The 26,619-nt window shown below is 46.1% G+C and overlaps 2 protein-coding genes across 2 annotated transcripts in view; one reads left to right on the top strand and one right to left on the bottom strand.

Moving 5' to 3' along the window:
* Positions 1–26,619, top strand: part of LOC309550263 (uncharacterized protein) — a gene marked incomplete at both ends in the record, with an annotated part of 667,886 nt that overhangs the window by 255,072 nt on the left and 386,195 nt on the right.
* LOC309549852 (uncharacterized protein) overlaps positions 1–26,619 on the bottom strand; it is a gene marked incomplete at its 3' end in the record, with an annotated part of 118,871 nt that overhangs the window by 27,795 nt on the left and 64,457 nt on the right. The gene's annotated exons all lie outside the window — the stretch shown is intronic.

Consider the following 26,619-nt stretch of genomic DNA (forward strand, 5'->3'; position numbering starts at 1 on the left):
TTCTTTGTATTTCTCTATTCTATCAGGGAGGGAGGTGGAGGCAATGTGATGGTCATATGATCTCCAGACTTCACAGGAGGAAAACTCTAGATTTGAACACAAATAGTAAAATCAAATGGCATTCACAGAATCCTCCTCACCTCACTGGTCAGACCTCTTTTTATTTAAACCCCACTTCATGCTGAGGTTTCTAATATTACATACAATGCAGGTCCAACAGCCCTACTTTGAAAGTAAGGAGGCTCAGCCCACATCCTAAGAGCGAGTCCGATAGAGGGACATTGGGAGGAGGAGCTGTGAGGTCAGTGTGATGTCATAGAATTCTCTAAATCTGACTGGAGGGACATTGGGAGGAGGAGCTGTGTGGTCAGTGTGATGTCATAGAATTCTCTCTGACTGGAGGGACATTGGGAGGAGAAGCTGTGTGGTCAGTGTGATGTCATAGAATTCCCTGACTCTGACTGGAGGGACATTGGGAGGAGGAGCTGTGTTGTCAGTGTCATCTCATAGCAGTGGGGGAATTACCAGGGTTGCAGCAGTTGCATTTGCGAAGGGGTCCTGGATTTCCGCCACTGTAGGGGGGCCCTCCGCTGCTCGGGAGATAGTACACTGGTCATTAACATGCACTCTAACAGGCACACAGTCTTCTCCCTGCCCCTGCTTTCCGCCAACAGTCACGGGCTCTCACAGGCACACGGGCCCTGCCCATCCTCTCTGTCCACCCATTGAGTTCAGTAGGGAAGGGAGATACAATGTCGAGAGACTGAAAGAGAAAATCAGCTGACCCTGGCTAGGCCAGTAGAGTGAAGGGGAGGAGCTCTCCACCGTGTGAGGAGACCCCATGATAGGATAGGAGTTACTGGAAACAAAGGAAGGAAGGCAAAGATACACTGAGACCTAGCAAGGAGGAGGGACCGAGTGATCTGCAAGGGAGTGACACTGATCTCATCCCTCAATATCAGCACTGCCACTGATTACCCCCCCACACACACACACACACCACTGCTGCCACTGATCCCCCCCCCACACCAGCACCTTTGCTGCCACTGAAATCATCCCCCCACCACTGCTACCACTCATCCCACTCCATCCCCCCCAACCACCACCCTTGCCACTGATCCCATGCCCCCCTCACCACTGCCATTCATCCCATCCCCCCACCACCACTGCTCCCATCACCACCCACCACCACCACTGCCACTGATCATATCCCATCCCCCCCAACCACCATCACTTATCTCATTCCATCCCATCCCCCCACCACCCCTGCCACTCATCATTCCCCCCCACCGCACCCACTCATCCCATCCCCTCCACCATTGCTGCCTCTCATCCCATCCTACCACCACTTTTCCCATTCCATTCCCCCCTCCAACAGCAGCCAACCATCCCATCCCTCCACCACCACCGCTGCCACTGATCCCATCTCCACCCAACCACCACTGCTGCCGCTGATCCCATCCCCCACCACCACTGCCACTCATTCCAGGGGTGTAACTAAAGGAGTCGCAATTGCAATGGTCCATGTATTTCCCCTGTACACCTGGATAAGGTGGGGGGGGGGGGTTGGCATATAGAGGAACAAATCCCCTCCATTTTTCTCCTGCAGCTGCTAAAAGCCAAGTTCTCCTCCTCTCCCTCCCATAGGCATTCAGCGGATACAGGAGGAAAATAGAGGGGATTTGTTCCTCTGTGTGTCACCCCTGCTGCCCTTCTATCCAGGTCCTGCTGCCCTCCAGCCCTGGGATAAGTGGGAAGGGCTCTGGCCGGGGCTCAGGGAGGCTTCATGGTTTCTTGCACTGGGGCCCTGAAGGTTCTAGTTACGTCTCTGTGTCATAGGATTCTCTGACTCTGATTGGAGAGACATTGGGTGGAGGAGCTGTGTGGTCAGTATTATGTCATAGGATATTCTGACTCTGATTGAGGGACATTGGGAGGAGGAGCTGTGTGGTCAGTGTGGTGTCATAGGATTCTCTGACTCTGATTGGAGGGACATTGGGAGGAGCAGCTGTGGGGGGCACTGTGTGAGGTTTCTGCACACAAAGAATTATTTCTCCCGGGTGCGTCCCACCTCTTCTAAAATTAAAGATGAACCGTCTTTGGGATTTGTCAGGACATCATATTCCTGTGATCTCCGTGTACTCCGGAGACTTTACTGATCACATTTTAGGATGAATATCTGAGACTGGGATCATTATGAAAAAAAAAAAAATCCCGATATTTACTGCAAATTAAATTTTTTCCTCTTTCTTCTTATTTGAATCCTAAAAACGAAAGCCATTCATATTCCAACACTCCCACTAATAAAAGTAGTATAATCCGTTTGTCAGGATTGTGTTGTTGTCAGGGCTGGGCTGCTGCTATTATTAGAAGCTCTCTACTCAGTGCACAGAGGCTGCTCAGCTGTATGGTAATTACCAGCCATTCATTGTTTCCACTGTGACTCATCTGGTTACCATTACCTGCCTCATTAGTCCAGCCTACAGCCAGCCCCTTTTTGCTATTTAAACTGCCTTGCTCATTTCTTCCGTGCCTTTGCCTGGTCAACATCTCCAGCGTGTCTCTGCTGTGTTCCTGTTATGACTTGCCCTGACTGGCATCTCTTCTGATTTTTGATCCTGATTTTTGGCTTCTGACAACGCCGATTTCTGATTCCGGCTTGTCTGATTACCCGTTCTGGCTTCCAAACCCTGGCTTCTTTTTTTGACTACGTTCCTGTTCTGTGTTATATTTGCTATTACATTAAAGGTGTGTAACTGCATTTTCTGTCTCTGCCTGGTTTATTGTTCCTGACATTTGTGCTCTTGCTCCTCATTCCAGCATCCTGGTTTTGGCTGTGATGCATTCTTTCTTTCTGTCTGCCTATATGCAAAGTGATTGATGTGGTCAATCTCTGGATGGAGACCAAACCTGATTGAAGCCAGCCAAGCCCGAAGTCTCATGCTTGTGATATTGCGTTTGTAACATGTGCTCCAAGCTCTTGGTTTGTCTGCCCTGCTCTGCTGTTTGGATTCCCTTGTTGAAGGCCTTAATTCAGATATCGACTACTCTCTGAACTCTGCCTGCCTTTTGACTATGGATTTGACCCTGACTATTCTGAACCTTGCCTGACTTGTAACTGGACTGTCGTTAAACCACTCTGCCTGCCTGCCACACGCAAGTACCTGGTTACTGTGCTCAGTTCATTCCTGCCCTGGTGTGGTGGCCAGCCAACATAACATTGTGTTTAAGTCCTGGGGGAAACTGAGTACCGGTAGGCCTGCTTGCCTTATGGGAAAGGACGCTGATATAGGCGAAGAACTCAGAAGCCAACTATAGTGTCTGACCACCTGTGTTAGGACATTGTTAGTATAGGTGTAGTAATTCTACAATAGACTGATGAGGTGAGAAGGTCATTGGTAGAAAAAGTGACATCTCCAAAATTAAGGAAATGTTTGAGCCCTGTAAGTGTGGGAATGCTATGACCCTGAAAGGGTTCATCTAAGTTTCCACACTATACATGGCTGGGGAGCGCACGTCTTTCTATAAGTGGGTTCTTTATTTAAGTTGGCGCACTTCGGCTCTGCATTTCAGCGATTGCACAAAGCGAGAATACACAGTAAACGACTTTGAAAAACACCAAACAGACTGCAGATGACCTTGTTTCCCCATTCTGCTCTCCTTTCTCTTTGTAACATGCGCTTTCTACCAATCCTTCTGACAGTTGTGCCCACACTCCTTAATCTCTCTGTTCCTCACCCCTCTTCTCCTCCCCACAGCCTGTATATATCACCCTCACGTCTGTCCTCTCCCTATTCTTGCACTCACCAACTCCTGCTAATTCTAAACCCACATGCTAATAAAACCTCCAGAACCCTGAAGCGTGTCCCTTCATATAAATTGCAATCCAACATTACCCTTCTGCTTCTCCCAACCTCTAGAGATTAAACCCCAAACCCTGGGCCTCCATCGCTTAACTGTAACCAAATCTCCCAGCACCCCGTACCCTCTGACAAAAGCAGCAATCCACACAATTTAGTCTCAAAACCCTCTTCTTCCCAAAACCAGGCTCCCCTTCTCTTGCGACCTTTGGAATGTCTGCTCTGTCTGTAACAAACTAGCTTCTGTCCATGACCTCTTTATCACTAACTACTTGCTGTTACTGAAACCTGACTTCATGAATCCAACACTGCTGCTCCTGCTTCCCTCTCCCATGATGGCCTTCTCTAGACTCACTTCCTCAGACCCTGTGAATGGAACGGAGGTGGAGTGGGAATCCTTCTACCCTCACATAGCATCTTTCAGGTACTTCACCCACCTGCCTCTCTGTCACTCTCCTCATTTGAGGGACATTGTATTTATCTATTCTCTTGAGTTTGTTTTAGAAGTACTTTGATCTATCTACCTCCTGGACTCGTATCAACCTTTCTTGGCTGGCTACCCTACTTTCTCTCTTCTGAAATTATTAAAATCATTCTCGGTGACTTCAATATCACTGTTAAAACTAACACTCCTGCTACTTCTAAACTTCTCAATCTAACCTCCCCTTTTGACCTGAAGCAATCAATTCATGCTTCTACTCACTCTGATGGCAACACCCTTGACTATGTATTCTACCTATGCACTCTGTGGAATCTCTCCAACAATCCTTTTTCTCTCTCTGATCACCACAATATTAGTTTCATAATCTCCGAGACTCTCACCTCCTCTCCCTCCAACCACCTAACAGTTACCCGTAGAAACCTTTGCCACCTAACCCACCTGAACCCTTCTCTTCCCTGCTACTGACCACCTCTATGACAAAATCTCACCCATGTCCTGCCCCAATCTAACCACTTCTGTCTACAATAGATCTCTGTCCTCCGCCCTGGATGAGCTCTTCCCCCTGAGTAAAAACAGAATCAGGCCCCAACCCCTACAACCTTGGCAAACAGATGACACCAGAAGTCTCAAAAAACATCTCTTGAGTGCCTGTGGTGTAAGAATAAGTCTTATAAAGACTTCAACCAATATAAATCTGCCCTCCAAAAATAAAATTCCTGTCTCCTCACTGCCAAGTAGATCTATTTTAGCACTCTCATTAACAACTTATCATTCCATCTCCATCAACCCTTCTATACCCTTAATGCTACTTCATCCTCGACTGCCTTTATCCACTAACTGATCCACTGCCCAGGAGATCGCCAATCGCTAAAAAAAATAAGATTGATACAATTTGTGATGAGATCTCCACTGTACAGATATCACTCCACATTCACAGGCACAATCGACTCTTCCCTTTTTCAACCGTGCTACTATAGACGAGGTTGCTAAACTTTTTTTTATCACCCCCCTAACCACCTGCCCCCTGGACCCTGTACCCTTGCAAATATTGCGGTCACCCTCTGACTCTATCCTACACTCTTTATCCCACATATTCAATCACTCCCTCTCTTCTGGCATCACTCTCATACTTAATAAGACCTTCATTGAACCCCACCAATCTTAACAAGCTACACCCCATCTCCTTGCTCCCCTTTCCAAAGAAGAAGGGACCACCCTGAGAAGACTTCAGGTGACGAACTGATAGGCGTGGCGTAGGACCCTGAGACAACACCGCACACTGCTACTTTGTATCCATGACTGTGGCCTACTACACAAAGACCGGAGCAGCGGAGGAGGTTCATTTATGCAGATACCTAGTGTCTGGTAGACACTATCATATGTGAGTGCTTTTATTTTGTTGCTCAATAAAAGAGTTTCATACAATATTACACTTTTGTTGGCATCCTTTCTTATGTTTCCTCACATGATCCATCCTGGGGTGATTAACTATGCTATAAGGAGAAAGGATTCCAGGCTGATCTCTGTTGTGGCTTATGCTGTTTTGCTGGTTTATAACTTTACCAGCAAAATCTCTGGTGAGTTGGATCTAGGCAAACTAATTAAGCACTGTGGGTGGAAGGATCCTCACTTGTGAACACTGTGAACACCTGCGTTTGGATGAATAGTCCCTTTTGCACTTTGTCACTGGATGATTTAAATATGGACTTTATTTGATGGACTCCTCATAATCTACACCATTTATCCATTGTTGTCATATTTATTTTGGATAATTACTGTGGTGATTGCTTATTGATATAATTTATGCATAGCTTTTTGCACTGCACTAGCACTTTTTTATGAATTAATTATTTATTGCACTAGCACTTCCCTTTTGGAGGATTAATTTTGTTATTACTCATTTCACTTCTAATTTATTGACTATATAAGATTATTAACTAGCATATAACACTTATATTAATAGTAATCAGCAGCCAACAGCTGCCATAAATAACACATTGATTTGCACATTTTTCATATCTTTGCACCAGCACTTTCTTGATCATTTTAATATGTTCTACATTTGATTCATAAATAATTTATTCGCCTTATCCATTTCACTGTAAAACTAATTAAGTAGTCCGGTACTTCCATAAGATTTGGTAGTGCATTAATAAACTCATAGATTTTATTCCAATAACATATATCTATACCACCGTGTTTGAGAATAATATAGGATAATTTCATCACAATTGGACATATTTATCTATTTACATTTTGCAGTTTGCACATGCACTACCACTTTGTAATTATTGTCCAATTAATATAATATCCATAAACAGATATCACTATTAGGATTTTAGCATTTAAACCACATTTATTAGACACATTAAAGATTAATCTACAGGTACTGCGCTAATTATTTATTCTGATAAATCCCACCAATGGAAAGCTCTATTTGTGGGAAAAAAAGGACGTCAATTTTGTTTGGGTACAGCGTCGCACGACCGTGCAATTGTCCCTTAAATTAACGCAGTGCCGAATTGCAAAATAGGGCCTGGTCATTAAGGGGGCAAATCCTTCCGGTCCAGAAGTGGTTAAACTGCCAAATCATCTGCTAACAGCCAAAACCAATGGACACTATTCTGTACTCCTACTTCAGGACCTCTCTGCTGCATTTGACACAGTAGACCACCCACTCCTCCTTAAAAAACTCCAATCCTTTGGTCTTCGTGACTGTACTCTTCACTAGTTCTCATCCTACCTATCCCACCACACCTTCAGCGTCACAACTTTACTTCCTCCTTTCCATTTCTCCGTTGGGGTCCCCAAAGGTTCTGTTCTTGGACCACTCCTATTCCTGATCTAAACCTCTTGCCTGGGTGAGCTTATAGCCTCCATGGCTTCCAATACCATTTCTATGCTGATGACACCCAAATCTGTCTCTACCCCTAAGCCCACTCCATCAGTCTCCTCGCATATAACTAATTGACTAACAGACATATCAGCCTGGGTGTCACATCACTTCCTCAAACTCAATCTATCCAAAACCAAGCTCATAATATTTCCTCCCCCACGTGCCTCTTCCCCTGACTTCTCAAAATCAACATCTCAACTCTCCACTCGTCCCCACATTTCAGGGTGCTAGGTGTAATCCTGAACTCTGAACTATCCTTTCAGCCCCACATCCAATTACTGTCCAAAGCTTGCTTCCTCAACCCCCGCAACATCCCCAAAATGCTCCCCTTCCTAATCAATGACACCATAAAGCTCCTAGTTCACTCCCTGGTCATCTCTTGCTGCAATTATTGCAACTTCCTCCCCATTGGATTACCTTTACTTTGGCTATCCCCACTTCAGCTCATCATGAAAGTTGCTGCCAGGGTTATCCACCCTACCAACCGCTCAGCATCTGCTACTCTGCCAATCCCTCCACTGGTTCCCATTCAGTGTCCACCACCCCTCTCTGCCAATCCCTTCACTGGCTTCCATTCAGTGTCCTCAACCCCTCTCTGCCAATCCCTCCACTGGCTTCCATTCAGTGTCCTCCACCCCTCTCTGCCAATCCCTCCACTGAACTCCATTCAGTGTCCTCCAACCCTCTCTGCCAATCCCTCCACTGGCCTCCATTCAGTGTCCCCCAAAGCCATCCACAGTTCATCTTTCAGTTACATCACTAATCTAGTCTCACAATACCAACCAAATCATTTTCTTTGTTCCTCCCAAGTCCTCCTGCTCTCTAGCTCCCTTGTTACCTCCTCCAATGCTCGTCTCCTGGAATTCTCCTGAGCCTCTCCCATCTTCTGGAACTCCCTACCCCAATTTGTCTGTCTATCTCCTACTCTGTCCACTTTTAGACCATCCCTGAAAATCCTTCTCTTCAGAGAAGCCTTTCCTTCCCCACCTAACTGGAGTTTTATTTTCTCCATCAGCTAATCTCCCACAGTAATTGCCTTTTGTATCCTTTGACCCTCCATCTTAGATTGTAAGCTCTAATGAGCATTGTAACTGTACTGTCTGCCCTCACGTTGTGCAAACTGTTGGCACAAAACAGGGACATAACTACAGGGGTTGCAATAGCAACCGGGCCCCATGCTCCAGGAGGCCTGTGCGGCTCCCCTGTACAGGAGGAGTGACAGTGGCAGCATGTAGAGAAATCACTGTCCTCCTTTTTCCTCCTGTAGCTGCAGGAGGAAAATGGAGGAGATTGGTTCCTCAGTATGCTGCCGCCGCCACTCCTCTTATCCAGTTCAATTATGTGCTGCTGTCTCTGGGCCCCTGTGTGCTCCCCTGCCCCCACGATGGTCCCCCCCCCCTCTCCTGCCGGCTGCTGCAGGGGATGTATCACAATAGAGAACCAGGAAGGGGTTGGTAAATATGTAATTTACCAGCTCCTTCCTTTTCTGAATAAACAGAGTCATAGTTAGTGACATTGTAAAAAAATAAAATAATATGGTAAAAAATAATACATTTAAAGTACCAAAAAACTACTGACACCAGTGAACTTCCAGAATCGCAAAGGTCACAATTGCGACTGGGCCCTGGCACAGTGGGAAGGGCCCCAAGATGGCAGGAAGGGTTCCCACTGCAGAACTTGTGAAAGGGTCCCGCTGCGGGACTGTAATAAGTGGGAACAGCACCAGGCTTGAAGGGAAGGGCCCTGGCCAGGGGTTCGGGGGCGCCCTTCATGGTTTCTTGCACCGGGGCCCTGCGCCTCTGGCACAAAATAAATTCTGTATTATAATAATAATATATGTGTGTATCATCATCTGCTGGAGATAAAAGACGTCACAGTGACTATGGAGGAAGAGGGGGGGGGTTACTGGATGTAAATAGAAAATAAAATCTTATTACCTCCTCTGCTGCCAATTTCAGCGACGTCTCCTCACTACTTCCTCCCGACTCACCTTTCACCTCGGAAATTCCTTTTTATACCTGACATCACTTCCTGTCTGTACCTGACATCACTTCCTGTCTTCCATAGAGACTTCCTGTCCGGGTAGAAATGAGATTACCACCTTGTGGAGCTCAGAGGAACTCCAGCCCCGAGAAACATCTCGTAGTGTGAACACGGCCTTGTGCTGTGTGTGTATGTACTGTATATCCTTATAGATGGATCATCTCCACTCCCACCAAGGGGGAGAGAAATATATTACTGCCTATTACAATAAGGTGACCAGATTTTTAAAATGAAATCCGGGGACATTTTTTTTTTTTTTTTGGCAAATGGTAAACTATTTTATAAGCATCTTTTCTTCTAATGATATATGCAGTGTATGTGGGGTGTGTTTATGGAATGATTGTAAGATATATACGTAATTTCTCAAATTTCGTTCATGAGATAGAAAGAAAAAACATACTTCTTAGAATTTTTTGGGATATGAGTACCAAGTGTTAAGAAGATAAGAGGAAAATCTTGGAGAGGGGGATGGGGCGGCAAAATTCAAATCTAACCTGGGCAGGAGTGATGGTGTCAAACTCTCTGCAAAAGGTAAGAAATATTGCAGAGCTGCAATGTGAAAATAGCGGTGGGACACCCCCCCCCAGATATATATATATATATAATCATAATAATAAAATATGCCCATGTACATTGTATTATGATTATATACCGGGGGGGGGGTCTCACCACTATTTGCACATTGCAGCTCTGCGATATTTCTTCCCTTTTGCAGAGAGGGTGACACCATCACTCCTATATTCTAATACACGGGATGATTAGCATCTCTGTTATTATTATTGTATGTGGGGGTTTCACCATTATTTGCACATTGAAGCTCTGCAATTTCTCAAAATATCTTTGCAGAGGGGGTGACACCATCACTACTATTTTGCAATACATTGGTGGATTTGCACTGGATATTCATGTATAGGTGTCACCATTGCACTTATAAGTCCATTTGTTGAATATTATAGATGAAGTGTAGGGCAGTGCTGCATTCTTGGCTTTTTATTGTTGCACGTTAGATGAGGGAACCAGCTAACAAGATTCTCTTATTGCTTTTGAGATTTTTTTAGTTGCATTGTAGATGTTTTACTTGATTTTCTATGTCCTCTGTGTACTGGTAACCAGTGGCCCTGCATATTGGTGGTCAGTGTACCCCTGTATGCTGGTGGTCAGTGTACCTCCTGTATGCTGGAGGTCAGTGTGCCCCCTGTTTGCTGAAAGTCAGTGTGCTCCCTGTGTGCTGGTGGTCAGTGTGCCCCCTGTATGCTGGAGGTCAGTGTTCCCCCTGTATGCTGGCGGTCAATGTGCCCCCTGTATGCTGGAGGTCAGTGTGCCCCCTGTATGCTGGTGGTCAGTGTGCCCCCTGTATGCTGGAGGTCAGTGTGCCCCCTGTATGCTGGCGGTCAGTGTACCCCTGTATGTTGGCGGTCAGTGTTCCCCCCATATGCTGGCGGTCAGTGTGCCCCCTGTACGCTGGTGGTCAGTGCTCCCCCAGTGTACCACTGGGTTGTTTGGACTGAACAACACAGTGCTGCAAGGTGATGACCACTAAGACATTCCGCTGCTCTGTCCTTCTGTTCAATTTGCACCAATCTTCTAGCATGAGCTTCTAGATTCAACATCACAGGGAAAAAAGGCAACGCACTCCTTTGGAAGTGCTAACAATTAGTGTTGAGCGAACACGGACTGTATTATTCGTGTTCGTACCGAATAATTGGATTTTTTGTACCCGAACACGGACACGGACACTTTACTGTATGTTCGGGTAAAAATCCGTGTTCGGTCGTTTTATTTCCGGGTTTTGCATGCTTTGGCGCTCTTTTCATGGCGGGCTTTCAACAGCCAATCAACAATCGTTTAACTGGTGTGCCTTAAGCCATCCCAGCCATGCCTGCAAATGTCTCAGTAGCTGTGATTGGCCGTCTGAAGCATGTGACCAAGTCTTTATAAGTTCGAGGCAGCCGCAGCGGCGTCATTATGCTGCTTAGATTCAGGGACAGAGCACACATCAACGTGCTGGCTGCTGATTAGGGAAAGATAGGCAGGAAAAAAACATTTGTGTCCGGATAGAATTGAGGGACAGGTCGGAGTGTTTAGGCAGGGCGAGTTGTAGGCATTTTAGGGATAGAGTCTGTTGAATTATAGGGTCAGTGTCTTCTACAAACTACAATCGATATTGCTGTGTGGGGGGTGGGGTCTGCACTCAATCCTGATCTACGATCTCTTCTCAATCCTGTTAGGGACAGAGTCTGCTGAATTTTAGGGAAACTGTGTTCTACAAACTACAATCGATATTGCTGTGTGGTGTGGGATTGGAGATAGGCAGGTGTCAGTGATCCACATCCATTTTTCTGTGTGTGAGCTGCAGTGAACACAATCTTTTTGGGCTGCAGTGAACACAATCTTTTTGGGCTGCAGTGAACACAATCTTTTTGGGCTGCAGTGAACACAATCTTTTTGGGCTGCAGTGAACACAATCTTTTTGGGCTGCAGTGAACACAATCTTTTTGGGGTGCAGTGAACAAAATCTTTTTGGGGTGCAGTGAACACAATCCTTTTTGGTGTGCAGTGAACACAATCTTTGTGGGGTGCAGTGAACAAAATCCTTTGTGGGGTGCAGTGAACACAATCTTTTTGGGGTGCAGTGAACAAAATCCTTTTTGGGGTGCAGTGAACAACATCCTTTTTGGGGTGCAGTGAACACAATCTTTTTGGGGTGCAGTGAACAAAATCCTTTGTGGGGTGCAGTGAACACAATCTTTTTGGGGTGCAGTGAACACAATCTTTTTGGGGTGGAGTGAACAACATCCTTTTTGGGGTGCAGTGAACAAAATCTTTTTTGGGGTGCAGTGAACACAATCTTTGTGGGGTGCAGTGAACACAATCTTTTTGGGGTGGAGTGAACAACATCCTTTTTGGGGTGCAGTGAACAACATCCTTTTTGGGGTGCAGTGAACACAATCTTTTTGGGGTGCAGTGAACACAATCTTTGTGGGGTACAGTGAACAGAATCTTTGTGGGGTGCAGTGAACACAATCTTTGGGGGGTACAGTGAACACAATCTTTGTGAGGTGCAGTGAACACAATCTTTGTGGGGTGCAGTGAACACAATCATTGTGGGGTGCAGTGAACTCAATCTTTGTGGGGTACAGTGAACACAATCTCATACTTCTGAAGGTTTGAGGGTGCTGCCTGTTCCATACTCCCCCTACTCCTCATCTAGCCTTTTAGGGGTACAAACAATAGTAATTGGGGCCTAGTGTGGTTGTGTACGTGTGATATACATACACTTTTTTGGGATCATATTTTCTATTCCGCTATTTAATCAAAAACCTTTGGGGATCAGTTAAATTGGGGGATAGTCTGTGTTGGTACGTGTGAGAGAGATCCACCTTTCCAAGTTGTTGGGGTTCATCTCATACTTCTGAAGGTTTGAGGGTGCTGCCTGTTCCATACTCCCCCTACTCCTAGCCTTTTAGGGGTACAAACAATAGTAATTGGGGCCTAGTGTGGTTGTGTACGTGTGATATACATACACTTTTTTGGGATCATATTTTCTATTCCGCTATTTAATCAAAAACCTTTGGGGATCAGTTAAATTGGGGGATAGTCTGTGTTGGTACGTGTGAGAGAGATCCACCTTTCCAAGTTGTTGGGGTTCATCTCATACTTCTGAAGGTTTGAGGGTGCTGCCTGTTCCATACTCCCCCTACTCCTAGCCTTTTAGGGGTACAAACAATAGTAATTGGGGCCTAGTGTGGTTGTGTACGTGTGATATACATACACTTTTTTGGGATCATATTTTCTATTCCGCTATTTAATCAAAAACCTTTGGGGATCAGTTAAATTGGGGGATAGTCTGTGTTGGTACGTGTGAGAGAGATCCACCTTTCCAAGTTGTTGGGGTTCATCTCATACTTCTGAAGGTTTGAGGGTGCTGCCTGTTCCATACTCCCCCTACTCCTAGCCTTTTAGGGGTACAAACAATAGTAATTGGGGCCTAGTGTGGTTGTGTACGTGTGATATACATACACTTTTTTGGGATCATATTTTCTATTCCGCTATTTAATCAAAAACCTCTGGGGATCAGTTAAATTGGGGGATAGTCTGTGTTGGTACGTGTGAGAGAGATCCACCTTTCCAAGTTGTTGGGGTTCATCTCATACTTCTGAAGGTTTGAGGGTGCTGCCTGTTCCATACTCCCCCTACTCCTAGCCTTTTAGGGGTACAAACAATAGTAATTGGGGCCTAGTGTGGTTGTGTACGTGTGATATACATACACTTTTTTGGGATCATATTTTCTATTCCGCTATTTAATCAAAAACCTCTGGGGATCAGTTAAATTGGGGGATAGTCTGTGTTGGTACGTGTGAGAGAGATCCACCTTTCCAAGTTGTTGGGGTTCATCTCATACTTCTGAAGGTTTGAGGGTGCTGCCTGTTCCATACTCCCCCTACTCCTAGCCTTTTAGGGGTACAAACAATAGTAATTGGGGCCTAGTGTGGTTGTGTACGTGTGATATACATACACTTTTTTGGGATCATATTTTCTATTCCGCTATTTAATCAAAAACCTTTGGGGATCAGTTAAATTGGGGGATAGTCTGTGTTGGTACGTGTGAGAGAGATCCACCTTTCCAAGTTGTTGGGGTTCATCTCATACTTCTGAAGGTTTGAGGGTGCTGCCTGTTCCATACTCCCCCTACTCCTAGCCTTTTAGGGGTACAAACAATAGTAATTGGGGCCTAGTGTGGTTGTGTACGTGTGATATACATACACTTTTTTGGGATCATATTTTCTATTCCGCTATTTAATCAAAAACCTTTGGGGATCAGTTAAATTGGGGGATAGTCTGTGTTGGTACGTGTGAGAGAGATCCACCTTTCCAAGTTGTTGGGGTTCATCTCATACTTCTGAAGGTTTGAGGGTGCTGCCTGTTCCATACTCCCCCTACTCCTAGCCTTTTAGGGGTACAAACAATAGTAATTGGGGCCTAGTGTGGTTGTGTACGTGTGATATACATACACTTTTTTGGGATCATATTTTCTATTCCGCTATTTAATCAAAAACCTTTGGGGATCAGTTAAATTGGGGGATAGTCTGTGTTGGTACGTGTGAGAGAGATCCACCTTTCCAAGTTGTTGGGGTTCATCTCATACTTCTGAAGGTTTGAGGGTGCTGCCTGTTCCATACTCCCCCTACTCCTAGCCTTTTAGGGGTACAAACAATAGTAATTGGGGCCTAGTGTGGTTGTGTACGTGTGATATACATACACTTTTTTGGGATCATATTTTCTATTCCGCTATTTAATCAAAAACCTTTGGGGATCAGTTAAATTGGGGGATAGTCTGTGTTGGTACGTGTGAGAGAGATCCACCTTTCCAAGTTGTTGGGGTTCATCTCATACTTCTGAAGGTTTGAGGGTGCTGCCTGTTCCATACTCCCCCTACTCCTAGCCTTTTAGGGGTACAAACAATAGTAATTGGGGCCTAGTGTGGTTGTGTACGTGTGATATACATACACTTTTTTGGGATCATATTTTCTATTCCGCTATTTAATCAAAAACCTTTGGGGATCAGTTAAATTGGGGGATAGTCTGTGTTGGTACGTGTGAGAGAGATCCACCTTTCCAAGTTGTTGGGGTTCATCTCATACTTCTGAAGGTTTGAGGGTGCTGCCTGTTCCATACTCCCCCTACTCCTAGCCTTTTAGGGGTACAAACAATAGTAATTGGGGCCTAGTGTGGTTGTGTACGTGTGATATACATACACTTTTTTGGGATCATATTTTCTATTCCGCTATTTAATCAAAAACCTCTGGGGATCAGTTAAATTGGGGGATAGTCTGTGTTGGTACGTGTGAGAGAGATCCACCTTTCCAAGTTGTTGGGGTTCATCTCATACTTCTGAAGGTTTGAGGGTGCTGCCTGTTCCATACCCCCCCTACTCCTCATCTAGCCTTTTAGGGGTACAAACAATAGTAATTGGGGCCTAGTGTGGTTGTGTACGTGCGAGATACATACACTTTTTTTGATCATATTTCCTATTCCGCTATTCAATAAAAACCTTTGAGGATCAATTGAATTGCGGGATAGTCTGTGTCGGTACGTGTGAGAGAGATCCACCTTTCCAAGTTGTTGGGGTTCATCTCATACTTCTGAAGGTTTGAGGGTGCTGCCTATTCCATACCCCCCCTACTCCTCATCTAGCCTTTTAGGGGTACAAACAATAGTAATTGGGGCCTAGTGTGGTTGTGTACGTGCGAGATACATACACTTTTTTTGATCATATTTCCTATTCCGCTATTCAATAAAAACCTTTGAGGATCAATTGAATTGCGGGATAGTCTGTGTCGGTACGTGTGAGAGAGATCCACCTTTCCAAGTTGTTGGGGTTCATCTCATACTTCTGAAGGTTTGAGGGTGCTGCCTGTTCCATACTCCCCCTACTCCTCATCTAGCCTTTTAGGGGTACAAACAATAGTAATTGGGGCCTAGTGTGGTTGTGTACGTGTGATATACATACACTTTTTTTGGATCATATTTTCTATTCCGCTATTCAATAAAAACCTTTCTAGGGCAAGATCTTAAATTACAGAAATATGAGGAGACCGTCAAATAAGGGCCGTGGCCTGGGTCGTGGTGCTGCTGGTAGAGCTCCTGTTGCAAGGAGAGGACATGGTCGATCTGTGCCAGCTACACGCACAAGTGAAACACCTTCCTCAAGTGTGAGTAGGCGACAGAACCTGCATCAGTATTTGGTAGGGCATCAAACGCCCCTAGAAGTGATGAGGCCAGAACAAGTTGAGGCGATAGTAGATTGGTTTGCTGCTGACAGTGCCTCCAGTTCCTTCACATTGTCTCCCACCCAGTCTACTGCAGAAAGGTCAGAGTTGGCACCTGCAGCCAATGTCCAACCGTCTTTCACCTCACCCCCTTGCAAATCAGGCCAGCAGTCTGAGCCCCAAGCCATACAGCAGTCTCTTATTCTTTTTGAGGACTCTGTCAGCAGGGTTTCCCAGGGCCATCCACCTAGCCCTGCCCCAGAAGTGGAAGAGATTGAGTGCAGCGATGCCCAACCACTTATTTCTCAAGATGAGTACTTACAAGGATCATCGCAGCACGTCTCCGATGATGACGAAACGCAGGTGCCAACTGCTGCGGCGTTCAGCATTGTGGAGACCGACAAGGAGGGCAGGGGTGAAGACTGGGTGGAAGATGATGTGGAGGACGATGAGGTCCTCGACCCCACATGGAATGAACGTCATGCAGGTGACCTGAGTAGTTTGGAGGAAGAGGCGGTGGTCGCACAGAGCCACCAGCACAGCAGAAGAGGGAGCAGGGTGCAGAAGCGGAGCGGCCGTGCCCTAGACACTACGCCCGCTACTGCCCAACGCAGCAAGGGAACGAGCGCACCAAAGTCAGCTCAAAGGAGTTCTCTAGCGTGGAAGTTCTTTAGAAAATGTGCTGATGACAGGACACGAGTGGTTTGCACCCTGTGCAATCAGAGCTTGAAGCGAGGCATGAACCTTCTCAACCTGAGCACAACCTGCATGATCAGGCATCTAAGTGCAAAGCACGAGCTGCAGTGGAGTACACACCTTCAAAACCAAGAAACGTCTCTGGCTCATCCTGCTTCCTCTTCTGCTGCAGTCTCGGCCGCTCCAGCCACATCTGTAGTGATACCGGCACCTGCCACCCCGCAAACAGACGATCTGTCAGCAACACCACCACCTGGGTCACCAACAACCATCTCCACAATGTCCCGTGGAAGCGTTCAGCTTTCCATCTCCCAAACACTTGAGAGGAAGAGGAAGTACCCCCCTACCCACCCGCGATCCCTGGCCCTGAATGCCAGCATTTCAAAATTATTGGCCTTTGAAATGCTGTCATTCCGTCTGGTGGAGACGCACAGTTTTAAAAACCTTATGTCGGTGGCTGTCCCACAGTACGTCGTGCCCAGCCGCCACTACTTTTCCAGGCAAGCCATCCCTTCCCTGCACAACCAAGTGGGGGAAAATATCAGGTGTGCACTGCGCAACGCCATCTGTGCCAAGGTCCACCTAACTACAGATACGTGGACCAGTAAGCACGGTCAGGGGCGTTATATCTCCCTAACGGCACACTGGGTAAATGCAGTGGCGGATGGGCCTGAGGCGGATAGCAATTTGGCGCATGTCCTTCCACCACCGAGGATTGCAGGGCGCTTCAGTTTGCCTCCTGTTCGTAACTCCTCCTACTCCGCTTCCTCATCCTCTACCGCCTCCTCATCCGGACAGCGTAACACCTTCACCACCAACTTCAGCACGGCCAGGGGTAAACGACAGCAGGCAGTTTTACAACTTGCCTGTTTGGGGGACAAACCACACACCGCGCAGGAGTTGTGGAGGAGCATGGAACAGCAGACAAATGAGTGGTTGCTGCCAGCGAGCCTCAAGCCCGGCCTGGTGGTGTGTGATAACGGGCGAAATCTCATAGCAGCTCTGGGCCTAGCCGGTTTGACGCACATCCCTTGCCTGGCGCATGTGCTGAATTTGGTGGTGCAGAGGTTCCTTAAAAACTACCCCGATATGTCAGAGCTGCTGCAGAAAGTGCGGGCCGTTTGTGCGCACTTTCGGCGTTCTCACCCTGCTGCTGCTCGCCTGGCAGCGCTGCAGCGTAACTTCGGCCTTCCCGCTCACCGCCTCATATGTGACGTGCCCACAAGGTGGAACTCCACCTTGCACATGCTGGAAAGACTGTGCGAGCAGCAGCAGGCCATAGTGGAGTTTCAGCTGCAGCACGCACGCGTGAGTCGCTCTGCGGAACAGCACCACTTCACCACCAATAACTGGGCCTCCATGCGAGACCTGTGTGCCTTGTTGCGCTGTTTTGAGTACTCCACCAACATGGCCAGTGGCAATGACGCCGTTCTCAGCTTAACTATCCCACTTCTATGCCTCCTTGAAAAAACAATTCGGGCGATGATGGAAGAGGATGTGGCACAGGATGAGGAGGAGGAGGAGGATGAAGAGGTAACATTTCCAAGGCTTTCAGGGCAGTCATTCGCAAGGGGCTCCGAGGGTGGGTTCCTGCACACGCAAACGCCAGGGACGCAATTGTCCAGCAGGGGCACAGTTCTGGAGGATGAGGAGGATGAGGAGGAGGAGGAGCTGGAGGAGGAGATGGAACCATGTTCACAGCAGGGTGGCACCCAGGCCAGCTCATGGCCATCACTGGTGCGTGGCTGGGGGGATACAGAGGACACGGACGATACACCTCCCACAGAGGACAGCCTTTCGTCGCCTCTGGGCAGCCTGGCACACATGAGCGATTACATGCTGCAGTGTCTCCACAACGACCGCCGAGTTGCCCACATTCTAACTTGTGCTGATTACTGGGTGGCCACGCTGCTGGATCCCCGTTACAAGGACAACGTACCGTCCTTAATTCACTCACTGGAGCGCGATCGCAAGATGCGCGAGTACAAGCGCACGCTGGTAGACGCCATGCTGCTGGCATTCCCATCTGACAGCGGGGCCACAGTGGAAGCACAAGGCAGAGGAGGAGGAGGAGGAGGTCGCCAACGCAACCAGGGCACCGCCAGCACCTCAGAAGGCAGGGTTAGCATGGCCGAAATGTGGAAAAGCTTTGTCAGCACGCCACAACAAACAGCAGCACCAGCAGCTCAGATGGAACGTCTTAGCAGGAGGCAGCATTTTACCAACATGGTGGAGCAGTATGTGTGCACACGCCTACATGTAGTGAATGACGGGTCTGCCCCCTTCAACTTCTGGGTCTCCAAATTGGGCACATGGCCTGAGCTTGCCCTTTACGCCTTGGAGGTGCTGGCGTGCCCTGCAGCCAGTGTATTATCTGAACGGGTATTTAGCACGGCTGGGGGCGTTATAACAGACAAGCGCAGCCGCCTGTCCAGAGACAATGTGGACAAGCTCACGTTCATTAAAATGAACCAGGCATGGATCCCACGGGACTTTTCCGTACCTTATGCAGAATAGCAATGGATACCGACCTTACCCACCCATTGTTCCATTTTTGCTCTTTCTCACTCTTTTGGGGTGTACCCTCATTTAAAATTTTTGAAAAGAAGCAGTGTTGGCTACCTCGTCCTCCTCCTCAGGGCCAGATTAATGTAGGGGCTATTGGAGCTGCAGCTCCAGGCCCCTACCTTTTATATAGGCCCCGGGTTGGCCATATTCACTGTTACCGCTCTTCTGTCACTTGTAAACACAGAAGTCTGGCTTCTATGCTCGCTTCCCCAGGCAGCACCCTCAGAACCTCCCCACACAGCGTGAAGGCCAGACAAGGAGGGACAGTTGGCGATGCATGGATGTGTTTATGGGCTTCAGAGACAGCATCCCATGTTGAATTAGGCATGCATGGCTGCACCCTTCCTCCTCTGGGTGCATGGCAAGGCACGGCCCTTAAGGCCCTTCAAAATCCTCAGCACCAAGCCCATGATGCTGTTAATCCGGCCCTGGTCCTCCTCCACCGCCGCTTCCACCTACACCGCCCATAGGTGTGCGCAGCCTATTGCATTAAGGTGTGCACCCCAAAGTTGAAATACACATGCATGTGTTTGCCAGCAGGGAGAGTAATGTATCGGGGCCATGTACCTGTAGGCAAGGAGAAATAGAGCAGAGCAGGTCCCAGGGAGATCTTTCCCATCTCCTCACTGGCAATGCTATGTGCCCTAGGTGATTAGGGTGTGCCCAGGCACACCCAGCACACCCTGTGCGCACGCCTATGTCACCGCCACATCCACCACCACCTCAACCTCCCTCCTACTCCATATGGGCCTCGTCCTTCAGAGATGAAGAAGAACATTGTTTTATTTTTCTGTTTTTTTTTTGTTGTTTTAAGTTATTTCCCTATCCACATTTGTTTGCAGAGCACTTGCCATGCTCTTAATTACGTTTTGCTGCCATTTGCAGCACTCTAGCCCTTTCCTTTGGTGTTTTAGAGCCATTTTAGTGCCTTAAAGTTCGGGTCCCCATTGACTTCAATGGGGTTCGGTGTCCGGGAAAAGTTCGGTAAAAGTCCGGGACACGGACCCGGACTTTTTTTTAAAGTTCGGCCGAACCCGTCGAACACGGACATCTAGGTGTTCGCTCAACCCTACTAACAATACTTGCATTGCAGTTACCTCTGCAGGAAGGGAGGTACAAAAACCTGCATATAGACCATCCTTCTCTTCCTTTTTAGGAATTGTTTGAAGAGGGTTAAACTGGTCAGTTAACTGACCCTGCAAGGGAGTTGAGACTCCTTGCACAGGGAGAGATGTAACAGACTCCTTTAGAGTGTCTTGACTACCTGTGGCAACCTGTTGGTAGGGGTCATCTTCCTCCCTGGATGCCTGAACAAAGCAGGAAATTTATACAGGGTTTTGCCTGTCAAGCACCAAAGGCCCAGTCTACGGTGTGCATAATATATGCAGATCTGGAGAGGCTTAATAGAAAGTGTCCATTAGTCAGCTTCCCATACACCAGCTTTATGAGGCCTGCAGAAGGGCTGACAATCCAGGAACAGTATCAGTAAGGAAGACGCTGCCCCCCTCCAGCTATGACCTGCATAGAGCAGCCACAGCATAGAGGGATTAGGCTGCAGTGGCACAAAGACCTGTCACAGTAAGAAATAAATCCATGATAAACAGACACAAATATATATAACCTATATAATTGCTACTCAAGCTATGTAGTAATTTAAAAAAAAAAAAATTTGCAATTCAAACTACGGCTGCTACAGTCTCCTAAGCTGTCAACAAAGACAGTGTAACAGTTGTTTGATTGCTGGGTGAGAAAAACCCGTAAGGAGTTCATTACCGTTAAAGGAATACTGACACTGCAGCTTCTCACATCAGAGCACCATCCCAGCAGGTGAATAATCAAACAGACCCTGCCATACAGATGTAGAGCCCTCCTAGGTAGGTGCTAGAATGAGTGGATATAGTTTTTGGTTTCTCTACCTAACAGGGACACAGCTCATGCTGTCTTGATGTTTCACACTGATCCAATAGCCATGGAGTATATTGGACGGTGGGTGGAGTCCTGGCAGATGAGAGCATGGATGTCTGTACCAATGTTGTTGAAGTATTTTTCTAATCTGTGTATGTTGTCTAGTATAAGGTGTTATTAAACCGACTATTTCTGTTTTTGGTTGTTTCAGGCCTCGGAACATAACTTCCTCTCTTTTGTGCTTATAAGTAGAGATGTACCGAACTGTTCAATATAAACAAGCAAAAAATTGGGGGAGAAAACCCTGAACATGTATATCTAAAGCCTGTGCAGCTATGGACCAAGCAGCATGTATATTAAAAAAGAATAGCGCAACCATGCAAAAGAAATGACTATCAAATATGGAGACAATCCATAAATAAAAATGGGGATTTAGTCCCACCATATGGCCATATCGTGCTCAAGCCCACCACTGCGTCAAAGTACCCCATTATCAGTGGGTCCTACACTATCCATAAAAAAGGGGTGAATCCAGCCTCTCTTACCCTTGGAGATAACACTCCTTGCTGGGAAGGTGTGCTAATGCACTACAGGGGACTCCTCCTATATCTACTTGATAGAGGACACCAATAGAGTACAGGTGTGTGTGGGGGATGGGATGCTCAACCTCAGAAGTCTGGTCAGACCGAATACATAATAAACAAGCAAAAAATTGGGGGAGCAAACCCTGAACATGTATATCTAAAGCCGGTGCAGCTATGGACCAAGCAACATGTATATTAAAAAAGAACTAAATCCCCATTTTTATTTATGGATTGTCTCCATATTTGATAGTCATTTCTTTTGCATGGTTGCGCTATCCTTTTTTAATATACCGAACTGTTCGCCGGCGGACAGTTCCCAGCGAACTTCACATGTTCGCGTTCGCCACTGCGGGCGAACATATGCGATGTTCGGTCCGCCTCCTATACTTCATCATTGAGGCAAACTTTGACCCTGAACCTCACAGTCAGCAGACACATTCCAGGCCAATCAGCATACCTCCCTCCCACACCCTCCCACCTCCTATAAATAAGCAAGGGCAGCATCCATCTTAGATCATTTCTGAAGCAGTGATTTAGGGAGAGCAGGGAAAGTGCTGCTGCTGCTGTTATAGCTAGGGACAGTTGTTAGTCAGTGTTCCCGGTCTTGTTAGTCAGTGTTCTTGGTAGACTCCTGCTGTAAGGACAGCATCCTGACAGCACCCCAAAAAGCCCTTCTTAGGGCTGGTATTTGAGTTTTTTTTTTTTGGATATATATATATATATATATATCTATTTTCCCCAAAAAGCCCTTCTTAGGGCTGGTATTTGAGTTTTTTTTTTTTGGATATATATATATATATATATATCTATTTTCCCCAAAAAGCCCTGTTTAGGGCTGGTATTTGTGTAATTTTTTTTGTTCTGTGATATATATATATATATCTATTGTACACTGCAGTTGCCTGCCCGCTGTGTGTGAGAGGCCATAGACCCACCACATACTGTACTGTGTGCACACCACACTCATTTCGGGTGGCACAGGCACAGTACCTTGCATTTTAAAAAATATTTTTTTTTCCTCTGTCATAATTGCAGTGAGTGCTGTGTCAGGTCCACAGAGTGTACTGTACCCACTGCAGTGCCCACCACTGATATATATACGGTGGCACAGCATCTTGTTGCAAGTTGCAGTTGCCTGGGCTGCCAGTGACTGTCAGGTCCACAGAGTGTACTGTGCCCACTGCAGTGCCACTGCCCACCCACCACTGATATATACGGTGGCACAGCAGCTTGCAAATTAAAAATATATATATTTTTTTCATAATTGCAGTTGCCTGGGTGCCAGTGACTGTCAGGTCCACAGAGTGTACTGTACCCACTGCAGTGCCACTGCCCACCCACCACTGATATATATGGTGGCAGGCATGACTTTTTTTGGATTAGTGTCTGGGGGGGTCTAAAAAGCGTACCTGTGAAGTTTCAGCTCTGTAGCATGCCCAGAACCAGAAAAAAAAAGATCATATAGTTATAAAAAGGAGGGTTTCCACCATCCCTGCTCTACTGAAAAATGATCTTTTTTTTCTGGTTCCGGACATGCTACAGAGCTGAAACTTCACAGGTACACTTTTTAGACCCCCCCCAGACACTAAATCACACAAAAAAAAAAAAAAGTTCTTAAAAATTGTCATTTTTGATAGAGCCAATTATTGAAAAAATTAAAAAAAAAAAAAAAAAAAATTATTTGGATTTATTGTCTGGGGGGTCTAAAAAGTGTACCTGTGAAGTTTCAGCTCTGTAACATGTCCAGAACCAGAAAAAAAATTAGAATTAGGGTTAGGGCTAGGGTTAGGGTCAGGGCTAAGGTTAGGGTTATTTTTAGTGCTTAGGGTTAGAGGGTTAGAGTTAGAGGGGTAGGGGTAGGGTTACTAACTCTAACCCTAAGTATCTCACTGTAACCCTAACCCTATCCCCTAACACTAACCCTAACCCCTAACACTAAACCATAACCCTAACCCTCTAACCATAACCCTAACCCTCTAACCTTAACCCTAAGCCTAGCCATATAAAAATAACCCTAACCCTAGCCCTAACCCTAGCCCTAAGCCTAACCCTAGCCCTAACCCTAATCCTAACCCTAGCCCTAAACCTAACCCTAATCCTAACCCTAACCCTAGCCCTAACCCAGACGCTGAATCCAAAGAAATTTATTTTTATTTTAAATTTTTCCAATAATTGGCTCTCTATCAAAAAGGACAAATTTTAAGAACTTTTTTTGTGCGATTTAGTGTCTGGGGGGTCTAAAAAGTGTACCTGTGAAGTTTCAGCTCTGTAGCATGTCCAGAACCAGAAAAAAAATAGAATTAGGGTTAGGGCTAGGGTTAGGGTTAGGGTCAGGGCTAAGGTTATTTTTAGTGCTTAGGGTTAGACGGTTAGGGTTAGAGGGGTAGGGCTACTAACTCTAACCCTAAGTATCTCACCGTAACCCTAACCCTATCCCCTAACACTAAACCATAACCCTAACCCTCTAACCATAACCCTCTAACCTTAACCCTAACCCTCTAAGCCTAGCCATAAAAATAACCCTAACCCTAGCCCTAACCCTAGCCCTAACCCTAATTCGTAATTTTTTTCTGGTTCCAGACATGCTACAGAGCTGAAACTTCACAGGAACGCTTTTTAGACCCCCCAGACGCTAAATCCAAAGAAATGTTTTATTTTTTTTTAATTTTTCCAATAATTGGCTCTCTATCAAAAAATGACAATTTTTAAGAACTTTTTTTTGTGTGATTCAGTGTCTGGGGGTCTAAAAAGTGTACCTGTGAAGTTTCAGCTCTGTAGCATGTCCAGAACCAGAAAAAAAATTAGAATTAGGGTTAGGGCTAGGGTTATTTTTAGTGCTTAGGGTTAGAGGCGTAGGGGTAGGGTTACTAACTCTAACCCTAAGTATCTCACCGTAACCCTAACCCTAGCCCCCAACACTAACCCTAACCCTTAAAGCCCAGTTCCTGTCCCATTTTGGTCGGTTCTGGTCTGTTTGCGGTTGTTTGCGGTGCGTTAAACGGGGAGTTTGGTCTGTCACTGTGAAGCGAGCGTAACCCTTACACTACCTGATCGATACAACATCATACCTGATTGTATACACACACTGGATGTTTTAAAGCACGTTATTCCAAACAATTTAGGAATGTTAGGTGATTTATTCCCTTTATGGATTAAAACCCGACTCTGCGTCAACTACGTAATTTTCCATGGGAGTTTTGCCATTGATCCCCCCTCCGGCATGCCACAGTCCAGATGTTAGTCCCCTTGAAACAACTTTTCCATCACTATTGTGGCCAGAAAGAGTCCCTGTGGGTTTTAAAATTCGCCTGCCTATTGAAGACTATGGCGGTTCGCCCGGTTTGCGAACATTTGCCGATGTTCGCGTTCGCCGTAAGTCCTATTATAAGCTTTTCGCAGTGTAGTCCGCGAATAGCCTCTAATAAGCAATCTCTTTCAAAGGGAGTCCCATAGGTTTATCTTGGTCTCATCAGACCACAAGACATGGCTCCAGTAATCCATGTCCTTAGTCTGCTTGTCTTCGGCAAACTGTGTGCTTTCTTGTGCATCATCTTTAGAAGAGGCTTCCTTCTGTGATGACAGCCATGCAGACCAATTTGATGCAGTGTGCAGCGTATGGTCTGAGCACTGACAGGCTGACCCCCCACCCCTTCAACCTCTGCAGCAATGCTGGCAGCACTCATACGTCTGTTTTCCAAAAGACAACCTCTGGATAGGATGCTGAGCACATGCACTCAACTTCTTTGGTCGATCATGGCGAGGCCTGTTCTGAGTGGAACCGGTCCTGATAAACCGCTGTATTGTCTTTGCCACCGTGCTGCAGCTCAGTTTCAGGGTCTTGGCAATCTTCTTATAGTCTAGGCCATCTTTATGTAGAGCAACAATCCTTTTTTTCAGATGCTCAGAGAGTTCTTTGCCATGAGGTGCCATGTTGGACTTCCAGTGACCAGTATGAGAGAGTGAGAGCGATAACACCAAATTTAACACACCTGCTCCCCATTCACACCTGAGACCTTGTAACACTAACGAGTCACATGACACAGAGGAGGGAAAATGGCTAATTGGGCCCAATTTAGACATTGTCACTTAGGGGTGTACTCCATTTTGTTGCCAGCGTTTTAGACATTAATGGCTGTGTGTTGAGTTATTTTGAGGGGACAGAAAATTTACACTGTTATACAAGCTGTACACTAACTACTTTACATTGTAGCAAAGTGTCATTTCTTCAGTGTTGTCACATGAAAAGATAGAATAAAATATTTACAAAAATGTGAGGGGTGTACTCACTTTTGTGAGATACTGTATATTTTATCTTGTACCTAGGATCCTCAGGGCCAATACCTATATATACAACACATTTTGGTCCGTTTTATCTCCCCTGTGGTTGGGTTAATTTGTTGGGGGTTGGAAGGAAGGCCGTGTGCTAGTAAGTCATGGTTGTATTTATTATAATGTACATAAATACAGATTATGTTCTATGTTCATGAAACACTAATATCGAGTCTGTTAATTTTAAGAGAAAACTGTCTGTACATCTTCATAGTCCTGAAGAAGCCTTGTGTGAAACGCGTTGACCAGTGAACAGATGAAGATAGAGGTATATGATCCGAAGAAAACACAGTGAGGTGCCTCCATCCCTAATGGTTAATGCAAACAGAAAACAGAGGTCGTGGGACTTTAAATGAGGCCGGTCACCAACTAAGATATACAAAAATAGAATCTGAACGTAGTCACTTATTATACATACAGTAATTGATACAAATGTTGACATCAGTAACAAATATGATGCAGACATGTATACAAAAAAAGCTGACACAAAAAATCCATATAGTAAGGAGATTATAATTATTGTTAT

Source organism: Pelophylax lessonae (assembly GCF_965119305.1).
Source record: "Pelophylax lessonae genome assembly, chromosome: 3".
NCBI classification, from domain to species: domain Eukaryota; kingdom Metazoa; phylum Chordata; class Amphibia; order Anura; family Ranidae; genus Pelophylax; species Pelophylax lessonae.